At 44.9% G+C, this 15,996-nt stretch overlaps 1 protein-coding gene across 2 annotated transcripts in view; it reads right to left on the bottom strand.

The window, feature by feature from the left end:
• Positions 1–15,996, bottom strand: part of LOC146796188 (unconventional myosin-Ig-like) — a 1,225,789-nt gene that overhangs the window by 539,783 nt on the left and 670,010 nt on the right. The gene's annotated exons all lie outside the window — the stretch shown is intronic.

The following is a 15,996-nucleotide window of genomic DNA, read 5'->3' as shown; positions in this document are numbered from 1 at the left end:
TAATAACACTATATTAAGTATTTCATGGTCTATGCGTGACAAAGATTCTAGAAACATATTAATGATAAAGTCCTGTTGTCCTCAGTGAATAGTAAGGGTTTGGTTACACTTGAAATCTACCCTTGTTTGTTGACTTAGTAGACTAAATCTAACAGGATTCAGAGGAAAGCTTCAAGACATGCTTCTGGGCTCTTGGCAATGTGAGTGGCCATAAAGCTGCACAGACACTGAGACTCACACCATCTCCAGAGGAGAATGCATTTGGAGATATGCACCCAGTGAAGACATGGCCACTTGTGAGACAGTCAGCTCCTGAGACAGTTAGTCCCCATAGCAGAAGTGATGACAGTTAAGGGTGAGCTGTTCTCCACTTAACAGTTTTCCCGGGGAAACCAACAGAGGACAGGCCTAGAATCCCAAGAAGAAAGACAATGGTAATGACAGGGTCGCCTTGCCAACTGGATGAATCCTCGGCAAAGGGCTATTGTGGAGCTTCCTTGTAAAAGGGGAAGGGACCACCATCCATCTTGCTTCTCCCAGAAGTATGACTGAATGCTGGTGCCACCAAAAGCACTAGGAATGTGCCCTACAGGAAAAGTCCAATTAGTAATCATGCCAGCCCAGTAGCTGTTGAGTTTGGAAGGAATATTCCCTATATAAAGAGCCTTATGGTAGTCAGAAGTGAATGCCAGTACTTTCATAATGTTTACTAACAATTTCCTGCTCTTCTCTCCAGCCTAGTGGGGACTTCAGGATGGTTTTGATAGACTTAAAGCAGAGAAAGAAAGTGAGAGAGAGTGGGGAGGGAAAATAGGAACCCCTAGACCTCCAGAAGGTGTACTGATAACTCCCTGTTCTTTGCTCTAGTCACCAAGGACCCTGCAGAAGGCCATAAGTAATGTCATGTAAGTTGATAAATGCATAAGAGGACTAGAATACCCCCTGCCTGGGGAGCAAAAAGGCCTTGGACCACCAGGCAAGAAATGTAAACCAAACATTTAATAGTCTTAGGCACAACCTGAGGCTGTAGACAAAGCATTACAATCTTGAAAACTGTCCATAACCCTGTGTGATTATTAGGTTTCTGCCAAAGATGACACTAAATTAGGGTTTTTATCCTAGAAAGGGGCTAGGAAAGTCAGTACAATTCTGTTAGGACACGTTTGTCGATATTTAAATTCATTTAGCCTGCATTGTTGATGTGACTTAAAAGGCTATCTCAAGACAGAGTAGGTCGATGTTGGATTGTTGAGAGGAAGGTTTCGTAGAGCCTTTTGCTTTCTGGGATATGCAAACTCTGCGTCAAATAAAGAAAAACATCAGTTCAAATCTGACTCATGACACAAGCTCTTTTGCCTCAAGTTTGACAAAGGAGTTGTAAAAGACGCGCTAGTATGTCAGTGCTGTAACTTCTTTAGAACAAGCATTGGCATAGCCAATAGGTCTCGCCTGTGGGACCTTATAAGTATTTAGCCATGAAGTATGTACGTTATCCTGGGTGCTACACCATCTACTGTTCTTAAATTGTTTGATACATTTCACCTTCGGACGGATGGTACTGAAACCCTAAATGCATGTGATTAGGAAAAGAAAACTAATTTTGTAAGAGGCTGTGAAGTGTACATCTTGCTCACACAGCACCCAGGTACATATACAGACCACTGACGTGGGGTCGCGTGCATTAATGGACGCTCTAGAAATAAAGACATAGAATAAAAAAAACTATATTATCTGCGACGGGGGAAGGAGCGGCCAGGCAAGGGGCATAAATGACACAGCTGCAAATACCACCGACTGGCACTGACTGGGCATATTGGAGGAAGAACGGATTAAGAGAATAGAGGAGAGGACAGGAGAGTAGCGAGGGGTGAGATAGCAAAGAGGGAAAGGTCTGGACAAGAAGAGAACTGATAGAGGCAAGAGTAGGAAAGAAAATAACAGAAGGGTGAGAGGCAGTGGTGAATGAAGGAGGGGTAAGAATGGAATGACTGAGTGATAGGAGGAGGGGAAAGGACGGGGGACAGATGGTGAATGGAAGAGAGCGAAGGCCGGGGATGGGGTGGGGCGAGACATAATAAAGTAGGGAGAAAGTGAAGGTGCAGGACGGCGCGAGGATGGGTGCTCAGACAGTGAAATGAAAAGGAGACACATAGAATAGCGGAGAATGGGAGGAGAGGTGAGACAGTAAATGGCAAAAGGAAAGACAAATCGGGGACTGTGAGGAGGTGTGAGAATTGAGTGGGAGTAGAAGGGGCGAGCCAAAAGAGGAATGCAAATGCTGCACTGCTTGAACTGGTCGGTGAATTTAAATAATATTTGCTGTCAGAGACGTCATGCTGTTGGTACCAGTGAACACAGTCAGAGATGTCATGCTGTTGCAGTGAACACCTGGTCAGAGATGCCATGCTGTTGCAGTGAACACCTGGTCAGAGATGTCATGCTGTTATTACCAGTGAATGCAGTCAGAGATGTCATGCTGTTGCCAGAGAGCACCTGGTTATGTGACTTCATGCTGTTGTTAATGAGCACACACTCACAGATGTGCTGTTACCAGTGAACCCCCGGAGCACAGCACTAGGCCTGACATCTCTTTGCCTGACAGTACCCCGTGAGTAAGGAAGGGCCATGTTTGACACCCTGGGCTTGCGGAAGCCGGAGTGGGGATAAGAGAGCCCCGGCCGCCCCCCCCCCCCTCTCCTGGAAAGTTTTGCAAATTGTATTTCCATCTTGCACGGGAACGAGTCAAGGCGGCGTCTCTCGCAAGCTGGGAGGCAGGGATCCGTGGAGCTCGGGAGGGTCACCAACGAAATAGAAGCGGCTGGGAGGCCTGGAGTCCAATGGAAGGGAAGAGAGGTACCTGCAGCCGCATCCTCTGCTGTGAGGTGCACAGCGCCAGCGCCGAGCCTATTAGCGCAGAAAAGCCCGACAACACAGGCAGAGAAAAAAGCAAAACTCACCCAGGGAATAGAAAACCGCCGCACAATTGCCATTTTTTTGTATTCTTTTTATTTTTAAAAAATGGGGGGAAATCCCAGGAAGTGAGATGGAAATAATTGATTGGAGGAAGCGGCGGCCGCAGGGCTGTGGCAGTCGGGGCCTGGCAGGCTCTGGTGGCGAGAGGTAAACACGGGCTCCGAGTTCTGCTACTTGCGACCTCCCTTGTCCTCGCCGAGGCCTGGCCCACTTACAGGAGGCAGTTGCCAGGCAACGAGCTCTGACTAACCATTTGTGCAATGACCTTTCTCCCCCCAGAGGGACACAGACGGCTGGACTCACCTGCAGCAGGAAGCAGAACGAGGTTGGAGGTGAAAGTGAAAGTGTCACGTTTGTAGCTAAAGTGCACCAGGGCCAGCACGAGCTCCATCTGTTTCCAATTAACGCGAACGCGAGACGCTGGCGCGATAATGGAAAACAGATGGCGCTGATGCTTGCTCCTGAGCACCCTAGGCCAGAGGACAAAGAAGGCGGGACATGCACCCGCCTTGGGCCAATTGTGTGCTGTCTTTCTTAGAAAGCTAATAGTGGAATATAAAAAAAAAAGCACACGCACAAGCGTGTGTTTCGCATTTAAAAGCCCTTACTAAAAGCCTCGCAGAGCAGCGCATGCGCGCTGGCTCAGACGAGACCTAAAAAGCACCAGCGTCTATGACTCAAGTATTCAGAAGTTGTGTTTTCAGTAAGGACAGACAAGGTTTCTAAATGAAACAATATTCTTCTCTGAAAGGGGAAGAGTAGAAAGAGTTCGAGCCTTACTCTTTAAGTATTTTTGAATTCTGAGAGAAAGGCCTACATTTACAAAGGAGCAATTCAGATACATATCTGTTTCAACTGGTTTGCCAGGAATTTGTTTCTGGTCAGAAAATAAGAAAGTTCCACTGGGTAATTTGAGAAGCCAGAATTACTGGGACGTTCACAGCCATTTCAAATAGAAAGTATTTGTCATCCTGCATATATTCTAACAGAGGGAGCTTGAACGGTGATCATAGATTTCAAGGAAGGCCAGAGAAACCCAGAACATAACAAGGAAATTAGAAGGGACCCGAGAAATCCTGTTTAGAAATGCAGGGTAGCAGAGTTTGTGCTTGACAATAGGAAGTCACTTGAAAGCAGGAAAAGGCCATTGAGGGAAAAAATGAACTGTGGAAGTCTTGCCAAAACACCAAAAAGGAGAGACTCAACACTACAGCAAGATAAGGTGGAAAACAGGATTTCTGTTAACGAGTGGGAGAATAAATAAGGCCAAAGAAGGTATGTGGCAGATTCAGAAGGATATGAGCTAGTCAGCAGGTTAAGGTTAAAAAGGGGGCTCTGTTACTCCGCAGTTTCCACACAAAAAAACGATGGTATTAAGAAAGATTATTTGCAGAAACTTTACAAACACTTCATTAAAAATTATTAATACCAAACCATCACGAAAACCTCATTATGAATGTGTGTCCAAATAAACATTATTATTAAGCAACAAGAGTGTGGTCATTGTTTATTTTGTGACGGTTATTGCCGGGGCTTGGCACCGGCACTTATTCCTAAACACCAGCACTTATTTTAGACAGCCTACCACATTGTGGCACTGTCTGTCTGTATTTGAACAGTGTACAAAAAATAGATCGATTGAATGCTTGAATTAATCTCAGCCATGTACTCGGGTCACATCCCAGTCCATCAATATTTTGCACACGGCGTAACCTCAGTTTGGACCCAGCCATATGCAAACCAGTCTTGAACCTGCTCCAATGAGAATAGTCCAGCCTGAACTGCCAGTCTGAGCAGTAGTCCCCACTAAAGTGTTGAACGTGCATCAATAAAAGTAATAGAACCAGCAGGTTGAGGCCATTTGTATTGTGTGAGGCCTCGTATTTGACAGTACTGACAGGGTTAAGTGGTGCCAACCAGGGTGGCTCTGGAGGAACACCTCTGGCACTTACATTTCTACACATTAAGCAGGATAAATTACTTGCCTGTAATCCTAGTTCTCTTCCAGGGGTATACTCATCAAAGTCATAAGCACTGAATAGTCCCGCCCACGTGCAGGGACCCAGGAGCAATAACAAATTATATGCATGTACCTACATATATATATATATATATATATATATATATATATATATATATATATATATATATATATATATATATATATATATATATATATACGCAAAACATATTACTAGGGTCAAATATGCCACACTTGCATTGTAAATCTTTTACATTTGAAATAATAAAGAAACATAAATCATGATATTTTCATGATACAGAGAAAGAAAACTGCTTTGAAAACACAGCCTTTATTTTCAGAGGTAAAAAGGCAAGATCATAGAGGCAGATTAGCCTAGAGAGGCTGCATATAGAACCGTTGGAAAAAACTGGCACCGTGCCTTTAAGACCTCCAGGAACCCCCAGGCTCCCATCATGCACCACAGGTGACAATTAGGTCAGTTCTTTTTGGACGGGGTATAACAGTGTAAGCACAGCATGGGTAACAGATACATATTTATGGCCATGGTATTCGTCAGGGGAGGAGGGAGGGTTACTAAGGACTTTGATGAGTATACCCCTGGAAGAGAACTAGGATTACAGGTAAGTAACTTATCCTTCTCTTCCAGGGGATACTCATCAATAGTCATAAGCACTGAATAGAGCAGCAAGCCCATCCCCATACCCTGTGGATGAATACCAGCATATCATAACCTGCTAACAAAACATATATTACCCAAAAAAGTTTCTCAAAGATGCTTGTACAAACCTAGCATCAGCTTGAGTGTCAGAATCAAGGCAATAATGGCTTGCGAAAGTGTGCACCGAACGCCATGTGGCCGCTTTACATATTTCCTGAATAGGTACATTACAAAGCATCGCTATTGTAGCGGCTTTTCCCCTTGTTGAATGAGCTCTCGGCTTGCCCGTGGAGCTGTTTGTGTGCCATCTGATAGGATAACATGAAACACTATCCATTTAGCAATGGACCTTTTAGAGGTAGGAAAACCAGTGTTCAATGGATCACAATTAACAAACAGCCTGTCTGCCTTTCGTACACTCTTTGTTTTATCTAGATAAAATTTAAACACTCTTTTCAGATCTAGAGAGTGCAAAGCTCTCTCAGCAGGAGTGACAGGGTTTGAAAAGAAAGTAGGAAGAGTGATTGACTGGTTGATGTGAAACTCCGAGACCACCTTATTAAGGAACCTCGGGTGAGTTCGAAGCACCACTCTGTTCGCATGAAAAACGAGATAAGGCTCTGAAGAGCACAAGGCTTGTATCTCGCTCACCCTGCGAGCAAATTGATTGCCCAGAGAAATGCAGTCTTCTACGAAATATGTTGCAGGGAGGCATTGTGGATAGGTTCGAATGGGGGACCCATTAACTTAGAGAGGACCACACTAGGGTCCCAAGAAGGAGATGGGGACCTAACAGGTGGGTAGACCTTTTTTAGACCCTCCAGGAAGTCCTTAACAACTGGCATCTGAAAAAAAGAAGCCTGAGTGGGGGGCTTTCTCTATGCTGTTATTCCTGCCAGGTGAACCTTTATGGAGGAATATTGTAAACCTGCTTTGGCCAAATACAGTAAGTAGGGTAACAGTACCTGTTCCTGACCTCGAATAGGGTTGTGACCCTCAGCAGTACACCACAAATAAAAACACTTCCACTTAAAAGCGTAAGACTTTCTCATAGAAGGTCTCCTTGCCTCCTTCAAGATCTGCATGCAGTCTTGAGAGAGACCTAAATGTCCATATTGGATGAACTCAGGAGCCATGCTGCTAACCTCAAGGACGGCAGGTTGGGCTGGAACACCTTGCCGCCCGCCTTGGTCAGTTGATCCGGATGACATGGTAACCTCCTGTCTGGTACTTTGGACAGATGAAGGAGGTCCGAATACCACCATTGGCGAGGCCATTCTGGCGCTACCAGGATCATCTCTGTCTTGGATTCGTACAGTTTCCTGATCACCAGGGGAATGAGGGGGACTGGTGGAAAGGCGTAGAGTAATGTCTCTGACTAGTCTATCAACAGAGCATTCCCCTTGGAGCCTGGTTGCGGGTATCTGGAGGCAAAGATGTGGCATTTTGTGTTTTCTGCGTCTGCGAAGAGATCTATGTCTGATGTTCCTCAACTGTAAAAAATGTCTTGTGTCACTTCTTGTTTCTGAACCCAGTCGTGCGCTTCTGCGAAATGCCTGCTTAGGCCGTCCGCTTGGGCGTTGAGGATGCCTGGTAAGTGAATTGCGGAGAGCTTCATGTCTCGTGCTAGAAGTCACTTCCAAATCGCCTGCGCTTCCTGAGACAGGGGTCTGGACCTGGTGCCCCCCTGCTTGTTCAGTTATACATCGTTGTGGTATTGTCCGTCTGAACAAGCAGAGCAGTCGATTTGATGGAAGGAAAAAACGCCTTGAGTGCCAGATGCACCGCTCTGAGCTCCAGCATGTTTATGTGGTATAGCTGTTCTCTCTCTGACCACATTCCTTGGATCTGTAAGGACCCCATGTGAGCACCCTATCCCTGAAGTGATGCATTCGTCACAAGAGTCTGCTTGGGCAGTTCCTCTTGAAAGGGGACTCCTATCAGAAGATGAGTCCATCGCATCCACCATCTGATGGAGAGCTGGACAGACAGAGGCAGGGTTATAGTGTCCTCCCAGCGATTGGAGATTTGAGACCATTGATCCTCCAGAGTCTGCTGCAGAGGTCTCATGTGAAGTCTAGCGTTTGGGACTGGAAAAATGCACGAGGCCATCAAACCCAGTAGAGATGAAACCTGCCTGGCCGTGGGATGAGGTATCTTCAGGAGGGTCTGACATTTGTGGAGAAGGGGTGATAGTCTCTCCTCCAAAGGATACGCTCTTGCGTTTACTGTATCCAAAGTTGCACCCAGGAAATGTATCCTCTGATTTGGATTGAGAATGGATTTTTTTTAATTGGCGTGCAGACCCAACTGATGCAGAAACTGAATGCAGCAAGCGAGGTGTTCCTGAAGAAGAGCTGGAGACGCACTCTTGAAAAGCCAATCATCTAGGTAAGGGTAGACGAAGATTTGTTTGCTCCTTAAGAACGCAACTACTACTGCCATGCACTTCGAGAATATGCGAGGGGCCGACTTTAGCCCGAAAGGCAGGACCGTGACCTGGAAGTGGTCTGATTGAATCTGAAACCATAGAAACGTCCGATGCCTTTGAGAGACTGGGATGTGGAAATAGGCATCTTGAAGATCTATAGAGCACATCCAATCCCCTTGATGTAAGAGTGGAATTATTTAATGTAACACCAGCATTCTGAACCTCTCTCTCAGAACAAACTTGTTGAGAAGCCTGAGATCTAGTATATGCCTGAACTCCTTGTTTGGATCTTTCTTTGGGACCAAGAAGTATTGGGAATAGATTCCCTGTCGACTTTGATGCCATGGGACCTCCTCGATGGCTTCCATTAGGTGTAGAGTGGAAACCTCTTCTCTCAGAAGATTTATGCGTTGGATGACAGTTTTTCGAGGAGGAATAGAAGGTAGCGGGGACTTGAACCTGATAGAGTACCCATTCCCCACAATATTGAGCACCCACTTGTCTAGTGTTATTTTGGTCCACTCTTCCAAATAAAAACGGATACTTCCCCCCCACCGGAGTGGGTAACGGAGCTAGGGGAAGCAAACACTCACTGCTTCTTTTGTTGCTTGGCAGTAGGAGTGGATTGACTGGAGATTTCTCCTTGTTCTCTACCAGGACGATGCTGGTTTGACTAGGATCTTCCCTGATGTTGTTGGGAAGACCACTGAACCCTCTGGTAGTATTGCCGTCGGTCATAGGGACGATATCGTCCCTGAAGTCTGTCCTCTTTTCCAGACCAACCGCCTTCACAGTGTCTAGTACGGTCTTCATTCTAGACATTTCGTCGTCGGCGTGAGCGCCGAAGAGCAATGTCCCATTGAAGGGGAGATTTGGGATCCGATGTTGAGCCTCTGGCTTCAAACCCGTCAGTCTCAGCCAGGAAGAGCGGCGGGCACAGATCCCATGTGAATATCCATGGGCAGCGAGATCAGAGGCATCCGCTGCAGCACTGTTGACCTGATTGACCACCAGACCCCCCCTCCTGAAGGATCACCTAGAAGTCTTGCCTGTCTTCCTTCGGAAGCTTTTCTGTGAAGCGTGACAGAGAGTCCCACAGTGAACGGTCATAACGGCCCAGTAAAGCTGAGGAGCTGCCCATTTTCATATAGGATGCTGATGTATTACACATCCTCTTGCTGATGGAGTTCATGGTCTTACTATCTTTATCTGGAGGTACCGCAGATGATGCTGCCCCCATCTGGTTCTTCCGTGCTGCTGATATGATGACCGAGTCAGGAGGAAGGTCAGCTCTCAGAAAGAGTGGGTCTGCTCAGGAGCCTTGTACTTGTTAATGATCCGCGACGGAGCTGCTCCCACCGACGCTGGAGTCAGGAATTTTTGAAGAGCAGTCTCTAGCAGACCCAGAACCAGGGGCAGCAGAGGCATAGATGCAGACCTATCATGAAGGGTCTCGAAGATGACCGATGTGGAAGGGACAGAGACAGGCATCTCAATATTAAGTTTTTCAGCCCCTCTACACAAGACCTCGTTGAAGGTCACAATGTCATCAATAGTCGACACTCTACTCGGTGGAGAAGAAGAGAGAGTTGGAGAATAGTTTGCCTTCGAAGGTCTGGAGTCTGAGGACCATGAAGAAGATCTGTGGCTTCGCCTTCTAGGAGAGCGGTGGCGAGTTCTTGAAGACCGACTCCATGGCGATCTTGATCTACGCCTTCTCGAAGTTGGCGACCTTTGAAGCGTGGCACACCACTCGTGTCCCACAGAGGAATGAACGGACTGTATGATAAGAGACCTTGACCTGCTAGGAGTATGATCCATCCTGGAAATTCTATGAATCGTCCACTCTCTTATGCTCCCCTGCCATCTCGGGGAGATGTTAGTTTGAGGAGCTGCAGCCGTTGGCGAGGTTTCAGGAGTGACTTGTACTAACCTGAAATCCAGGGAAGAAGAAACACTCCTGGAGGTTACCACCTGGACATCCTGCGGCGTCGATTTATCTCTCGACGTTGCCCTAGGTCTCTTGGAAGGAGGAGACCCGTGACTGGACTGCGACTTCCTAGACGTCGATCTCCTCGATGACGATCTGGATCACGATGCTTTCCGTGGTGACTGTCTATGCCCCGAGGGAAATCCGTGTGGTCTCGACGTTGACCTTCTCTGTGACGGATGCTTCAAAATCGACCTTCTCGGCGACGGATGCTTTGACGTCGACCTTCTCGGTGATGGATGTTTCGACGTCGACCTTCTCGGTCTCGGATGATTCGATGTCGACCTTCTTGATGACGGATGCTTCGACGTCGAGTGCCTCGGCGGCGACTTCCTCATACTCGACGTCCGGATCGACATCGATGCTTGGGCACCCTAGACGTTGGCGGTGTCTTCAACGTCACCACAGGTCCTCTTGGAGATGGGCCATTCTGTTGACGTTGAAAAGTCGACATCGAGCAACTGCCTCCTGCCGTCGCAGGCCAGCCAGAACTGGACCGCCTACGAGATGGAGTCGACGTCGGCCTGTGGGACTTCGTACCTGAAGTTGTACGCTTCTCCGGCGAACAGTGTCTCGACATCGACTTCAACGCTAAAGGAGAGCACAAGGGTACTTTCGACGCCGATCTGTAACCCGAAGGTGTATGGGACCGGTGTTTGCTCTTCTCACCATCGTCTTTGTGCTCCAACCTTTTTTGAGAGGAGGGCTTCTTCGGGAAATGTTCTTCTCAGCCACTTGCTGACTCCTTTCCTCTCTCTTGCATATCATGCAGTTTGATTTTCTCCCTTTCTCTAAGGGTTCTTCTCGAAAAATCTTTACAGTGGTAGCACTCTTCTGGTCCCGTGAGATGAAGGTAGACAAGCAATACAGACCGAGTACGGGTCTGATTTAGCCATCTTTTTTCCACAAGTCGGCACTTAATAAATAAGGCCGGCATTTTGACAGGAAAAAATTGACCAAATTGATAAAAATAGCAAAAGTTTTTACCCCAGGTACTAAAGATGTCGAGTGAAACACAAAAAATTCACTTTAGAACAACAATTAGTGAGAAAAACCCACTAACTGATGATCTCAATGCTCCAGGATCCTAACAGAAGGAGCCAGAAAAAAGAACTGACCTAACTGTCACCTGTGGTGCATGATGGGAGCCTGGGGGTTCCTGGGGGTCTTAAAGGCACGGCGCCAGTTTTTTTCCAACTGTTCTATATTCTGCCTCTCTAGGCTAATCGGCCTCTATGATCTTGCCTTTTTACCTTTGAAAATAAAGGCTGTGTTTTCAAAGCAAACTAAAAGCAGTTTTCTTTCTCTCTATCATGAAAATATCATGATTTATGTTTCTTTATTATTTCAAATGTAAAAGATTTACAATGCAATTGTGGCATTTTTTAGCCTAGTAATATGTTTTTAGGCTGCATATGTATATATATGCATATTACCTATATATGTGGATATATGTGGATATATATATTATCTACTGGCGGTCGCCAGTAGATAGTTATAGTTAGGACCGAGTTCCCATAGGAAATCTGAAAATACTATTTTGAATAACTTTGGCGCCGGTTGACTTATCTTCGTGAAATTTTCAAAACTAATGGGGCGCTCCGCTCAGCTCCTACCCTGAAAGTCTCGGGGTGATTCATCAAGCGGGGGCTGAGAAAAAAGGGGGGTCCCAAAACGTTTTTTCTCCATGCATTTTCCCATAGGACCCTTAGTCGAAGGTACAGCCCGAACGGCTGAACAGAATTACTTGAAATTTGGCAAAGAGGTAGTCCTCAGGTCAGGCATGTGCCTTTTGCTTAAATGGTGTAAATCCGTTCAGTAGTTCCTGAGAAAATCAAAAGTAAAATCACATATATATCTGGGCGGAGCCTAACCACACATCTCATCGTGAGATCTGATTGGCTGTCAGCACTTCATCCAAGAAGTGTTGACAGCCATCTTGGGACCAATATACATGATAGCACCTCATTAAAAAGCATTGCAGTTAATAGAAGGTTTTAAGACTTTAGTTACATTATAAATCATTTGTTGATGGTACCATACTCATTTTAGGAATTGTGGTGTGTTCTAAGGTGATTTTACCATGTGAAAAAGCCTTCTGCTGTGATATCATGAATCATGTTTGAGAGAAAACTATTTTCTCATGCTTTTCCCACAGAGGTTTGGAAGGTGATCTATAAGCTAACTGAGAGCATATTTTCTGTAAATTCACATTATCTTTCTCAGTCATGTGAGAATGAAGTCTGACATTCTCAGTAAAACATGTACATCCCTCAAGGGCAGAGACTGTCAGTTGATTCCTTTGTGTTCTACTGCAGCTTCCCAGAGTGTTCTAAAGAACAACTAGAGCGCTAACAGTCCTACTTATGACAAACGTATGGCACACCTGAAGCTACATCTGGGTGATATTTGGGCTACATTTGGGCTCTTTTGTCTCTGGTGGTCATCTTGGGAGATTTATTTGTTATGAAGTTTCCTAATTTCCTGCAGTCTCCTCAGTAGGAAATACTTTCAGTTTTTTACTTTGGTTCCATCAAGAAGGCATTCAGATGTGTCACACATTTGCTATAAATTCTGAATGTTAGCACTCTAGTTGCTCATTAGATCACTGTAGTAAAGCTACTGCTCACCAGGGAAGTCTGCTGCTGGTATTCAAAGTGCATGTTTCAGTCTGCATGTCAGAATTTTTTTATGAAATAGAAGAGCATTTGAGAAGTCAAAATGTGCCCTAATTTTTCTTTCTACAGCACTAATCATAATTTCTATGGCAAAATGAACCCCCTCATTTTGTTCCTTTGTAAATTAAATGTTTTAAGTGTTACCACTTTATTCCAATCAAGATGGCTTCAGGTGTGCCATACTTTTGTCATAAGTAAGACTTAGCGCTCTAGTTGTTCGTTAGAACACTCTGGGACATTCTGTCATTGGGCTATACTTGGGCTACATCTGGGTGATATTTGGGCTACATTTGGGCTCTTTTGTCTCTGGTGGCCATTTTGGGAGACTTATTTGTTATGATGTTTCCTAATTTCCTCATTTACTACAGTCTCCTCAGTAGGAAATACTTTCAGTTTTTTACTTTGATTCCATCAAGAAGGCATTCAGATGTGTCGCACATTTGCCATAAATTCAGAATGTTAGCACTCTAGTTGCTTATTAGATCACTGTCGTAAAGCTACTGCTCACCAGGGAAGTCTGCTGCTGGTATTGAAAGTGCATGTTTCAGTCTGCATGTCAGAATTTTTTAATGATATAGAAGAGGATTTGAGAAGTCACTCAAAATGTGCCCTAATTTTTCTTTCTGCAGCACTAATCATACTTTCTATGGCAAAATGAACCCCCTCATGTTGTTCCTTTTTAAATTAAATGTTTTAAGAGTTACCACTTTATGCCAACCAAGATGGCTTCAGGTGTGCTATTAGTTTGTCATAAGTAGGACTGTTAGCGCTCTAGTTCTTTAGAATTCTCTGGGAAGCTGCAGTAGAACACAAAGGAATCAACTGACAGTCTCTGCCCTTGTTGGATGTACATGTTTTACTGAGAATGTCAGACTTCATTCTCACATGACTGAGAAAGATAATGTGAATTTACAGAAAATATGCTCTCAGTTTAGCTTATGGATCACCTTCCAAACCTCTGTGGGAAAAGCATGAGAAAATAGTTTTCTCTCAAACATGATTCATGATATCACAGCAGAAGGCTTTTTCACATGGCAAAATGACCTTAGAACACACCACAATTCCTAAAATGAGTATGGTACCATCAACAAATGATTTATAATGTAACTAAAGTCTTAAAACCTTCTATTAACTGCAATGCTTTTTAATGAATGTGCTATCATGTATATTGGTCCCAAGATGGCTGCCAACACTTCTTGGATGAAGTGCTGCCAGCCAATCAGATCTCACGATGAGATGTGTGGTTAGGCTCCGCCCAGATATATATGTGATTTTACTTTTGATTTTCTCAGGAACTACTGAACGGATTTACTCCATATATGTAAAAGGCACATGCCTGACCTGAGGACTACCTCTTTGCCAAATTTCAAGTAATTCTGTTCAGCCGTTCGGGCTGTACCTTCGACTAAAGGTCCTATGGGAAAATGCATGGGGAAAACGTGCTTTGAGACCCCCCTTTTTTCTCGGCCCCCGCTTGACGAATCACCCCGAGACTTTCAGGGTAGGAGCTGAGCGGAGCGCCCCATTAGTTGTGAAAATTTCACAAAGATAAGTCAACCGGCGCCAAAGTTATTCAAAATAGAATTTTCAGATTTCCTAAGGGAACTCGATCCTAACTATAACTATCTACTGGCGACCGCCAGTAGATAATATAAATATATATATATATATATATATATATATATATATATATATATATATATTACCTACTGGCGGTCGCCAGTAGGTAGTTATAGTTAGGACCACGTTTCCATATGAAAACCTCAACATTCTATTTTGAATAACTTTGGCGCCGGTCGACGAATCCTCGCGAATTTCTCAAAATAGGTGGGGCGCTACGCTCCGCTCCTACCCTGAAAGTCTCGGGGGGATTCGTCAAGCGGGGGCTGAGATAAAAGGGGGGTCCCAAAACGCGTTTTTCCCATGCATTTTTCCATAGGACCTTTAGAACGAGCTACAGCCCGAACGGCTGAACAGAATTACTAGAAATTTAGCAGAGAGGTAGTCCCTAGGTCAAGGAAGTGCCTTTTGTAGGTTTGGTGTAAATCTGTTCAGTAGATTCTGAGAAAATAGCCTTTAAATCAATATATATATCTGAGCCCGCTTACGGTACGCTTACCGTACGCTTACGGTAAGCGTACGGTGGCGTGCGCGAGCGCGATTCTGATTGGCTCTTAGATCTTAGTAAACATTCGAATCGGCAGAAACCAGGAAGCGGCGTCCGCCATTTTGTCTACCGCACTGAGTGTTATGTATCAAACATGATGGCCAAAAACATGTTACGGGGATGTTTTGACAACTCCCTCTCACATAGTCATGTTGAGGGAGTCCCCAAACATCCCCCAAGAGCAAAAACGGCATTATTTTTTTTTCGGCAATTTCGCGGGGTACGCTTACCGTACGCTTACCGTAAGCGTACGGTAAAAAAATAAAAATAAAAAAAACACTATCCACACTTTCTCCACCCCTTGTGCAAATGGTGGCCGAAGGCCACCATTTGTGCATGGCTTATCATAGCACAGAAATTTCCCAAAAAATTTCAACAGATTACCTATCACAAGGAAGCGCATAATATGTCCTCCATGTGCGCACGGTGCGCGAAGCGCATCGTGCGTACATGGCCCATCTAGCGTAACGTGGGCACGGCACTAACTGCGTAAAGTGGGTGCGCGGTGCGCGAAGCGCACCGCGTGCTCACTGTGCGCGCACGGTGCGCGAAGCGCACCGTGCGCGCACGGAACGAACTGCGTTAAGTGGGCGCGCACGCCACGAATGGCGTAAAGTCACTTAGCATTTAAAAAACCGTACAAATTCACTGAAAAAACCATAGGTTTCACACACGTTATAGTTAGGAATTAGCATTTAAAAAACCTTGCAAATTCACTGAAAAAACCATAGGTTTCACACATGTTATAGTTAGCGGAAATTTTACTGATAAAAAACCAATGAAATTGCCCCGTTATAGTTAGTGCTGGCAACTATAACTCACGCGACCGCAATCTTCTGCTGATGACATATGTGTCTTTATGAAAAAAAAATATTTGTAATATATGTATAGCTAAAAATGTATGGAAGAAGACATGGGCAAATAAGTGTCTAAATACAGTATTAGCATCGGCAGAGGATTGCGGTCGCGTGAGTTATAGTTGCCAGCACTAACTATAACGGGGCAATTTCATTGGTTTTTTATCAGTAAAATTTCCGCTAACTATAACATGTGTGAAACCTATGGTTTTTTCAGTGAATATATATATATATATATATATATATATATATATATAC

This window comes from Triturus cristatus, chromosome 10 (genome assembly GCF_964204655.1).
Source record: "Triturus cristatus chromosome 10, aTriCri1.1, whole genome shotgun sequence".
NCBI classification, from domain to species: domain Eukaryota; kingdom Metazoa; phylum Chordata; class Amphibia; order Caudata; family Salamandridae; genus Triturus; species Triturus cristatus.
The sequence above is the reverse complement of the archived record's forward strand: the minus strand, read 5'-3'. Positions and strand labels throughout refer to the sequence as shown.